Source organism: Dipodomys spectabilis, unplaced genomic scaffold, assembly GCF_019054845.1.
Source record: "Dipodomys spectabilis isolate Male_0828 unplaced genomic scaffold, ASM1905484v1 ptg000213l, whole genome shotgun sequence".
Taxonomy (NCBI): domain Eukaryota; kingdom Metazoa; phylum Chordata; class Mammalia; order Rodentia; family Heteromyidae; genus Dipodomys; species Dipodomys spectabilis.
The window spans coordinates 1,838,652-1,841,237 of NW_024870890.1; positions in this window are offsets into that span (position 1 = coordinate 1,838,652).

The following is a 2,586-nucleotide window of genomic DNA, read 5'->3' on the forward strand; positions in this document are numbered from 1 at the left end:
GTGGGGCTTGTGGGAGGACCTGGGGTCCTGAGGAGAACAGTACACACACCTAGAGCACCATCCGTTGGGAATCAGTGATCACTGCACCCCTGGCCAGGAGGAGAGAAGCACAGTGTGCACACCTAGAGCGCCCTCTGGCCAGAATCAGTGCTCACTGCACCCTTAGGTTTTGTGGGCGGAGCAGAGAATGAGAGAGGTGGGCAAGATCCTAGAAGTGAGCGGTCCAGGGGCGGAGCTTGTGGACTGGCAGAGCATGAGAAGGGAGAGGCGAGAGCTGGGAAGTGAGCGGCCAGGGGCGGGGCTTGTGGACTGGCAGAGCACGAGAAGGGAGGGGCGAGAGCTGGGAAGTGAGGCGGAGCTTGTGGAGGGTCAATGCTTGAGAGGGATGGGGCAAGCATGCAAAAGAGAGCAGATCAATGGGGGCTTGTGGAGGGGCAGAGCAGGAGAAGGGAAGGGCAAGAGCTTGGGAGTGAGCGGTCCAGGGGCGGGGCTTGTGGAAGAGCAGAGCACAGGAGGGGTGTGGCAAGGGAGCAGAAGTGAGGGGTCCAGGGGCGGGCTTGTGGGAGGCCCTGGGGTCCTAGGAGGATGGTGTGCACACCTAGAGCCCCATGTGGTGAGAATCAGTGGTCACTGCACCCCCTGGACCTGAGAAGAGGAGGACAGTGCACACACTCAGAGCTCCCTCTGGTGGGAATCAGTGTTCACTGCACCCTCTGGTCCTGAGAAGGATGGTGCACACACCCAGAGCGCCCTCTGGTGGGAATCAGTGTTCACTGCACCCTCTGGTCCTGAGGAGGATGGTGCACACACCGAGAGCACCCTCTGGTGGGAATCAGTGTTCACTGCACCCTCTGGTCCTGAGAAGGATGGTGCACACACCCAGAGCGCCCTCTGGTGGGAATCAGTGTCCACTGCACCCTCTGGTCCTGAGAAGGATGGTGCACACACCCAGAGCACCCTCTGGTGGGAAGCAGTGTTCACTGCACCCTCTGGTCCTGAGAAGGATGGTGCACACTCCTAGAGCGCCCTCTGGTGGGAATCAGTGTTCACTGCACCCTCTGGTCCTGAGAAGGATGGTGCACACACCTAGAGCGCCCTCTGGTGGGAAGCAGTGTTCACTGCACCCTCTAGTCTTGTGGGAGGAGCAGAGCATGGAAGTGATCGGTCCAGGGGCAGGGCTTGTGGAGGGGCAGAGAGTGATAGGGGTGGGGCAAGAACGAGTCCAGAGGCGGGGCTTGTCGGGAGGCAGAGCACAGGAGGGGTGTGGCAAAGGAGAAGTGAGTGGGCCAGGGGTGGAGCTTGTGGGAGGTCCCGGGGTCCTGAGGAGGACGGTGCGTACACCTAGAGCGCCCTCTGGTGGGAAGCAGTGGTCACTGCACCCCCTGGTGGTGAGGAGGACAGTGCGCATACCTACAGCACCCTCTGGTGGGAAGCAGCCCTCATTGCACCCAGTGTCCTCCATGGACGGTATGCCTGCCTAGAGCACCTTCTGCCTAGCGCAGGGAAGTGCGCAGCCCAGGGGCAGGGCTTGTGGAAGAGCAGAGCACAGGAGCATTTTGGGTACATGTTAGGGTGTATGTAAGGCTCACTTAGAGTACACGTTAGGGCACTTGTTAGGGTACATGTAATGTTTACCATAAATTTTAGGGTTGAGGTACATTTTTAGGTACATAGGGTGTTAGAGCTAGAGTACATGCTGGCGTATGGATTTTGGTCAGGGCACATGTTAGGGTGTGAGTATGGGCCAGAGTTAGGGTGTGTGATGGGTTATGTTAGGGAACATTTTAGGGTACATGTATGTGTCAAGACTAGGGCCTGTGTCAGGTTACACATTTGGGGTACACATAAGGTTACCTGTATGGTTTGGACAATGTATTAGAATTTAGAGTATTTATTAGGGTATGTGCTACGTTTAGGGTACATGTTAAGTTATAGTTTGTTAGGGTACATTCAGGGTACATGTACAGTTTATAGAGTATGCGAATGGGTACTTGTTACCATATGGGTTTGTGTCCAGAGCATGTTTAGTGTATTACAGTATATTGGGAATCTGTTAGGTTTAACATACATGTTAAAGTAATGACACATATTAGGGTATGCGTTAGAGTTAGGGTACTTGATAGGTGATTTGTTAGGGTTACGGTACATGTTAGAGTGTGTGTTAGGGCACATACTATGGTATGTATTAGAGTTAGCATACTTCACAGGGGATTCGTTAGGGTGAAGGTACATGTTAAGACTATAGCACATGTTAGGCTATGTGTTAGGGAACATTGAGGGTACATGTTAGGTTGCATGTAAGGATACTTGTGTGGTTTACAGTACTTGTTAGGGGATGTTAGGGTGCATGTTAGGGTACATGTTAGGGTTAAGGTACATGTTAGGACATGTTTGAGTCACACGTTAGGGTACATTTATTTATAGTACATGATAAGAGTACTTGTTAGGAGACTCATTAATGTGTTAGATTTAGGGAACATGTTTGGGCACGTCTCAGGGTTATGGTTATGATTTCGGTTAGGCAACATGTTAGGATGTGTGTTGGCATAAGTTTAGGGTACTTGTTAGGGTATATGTAAGGTTTAC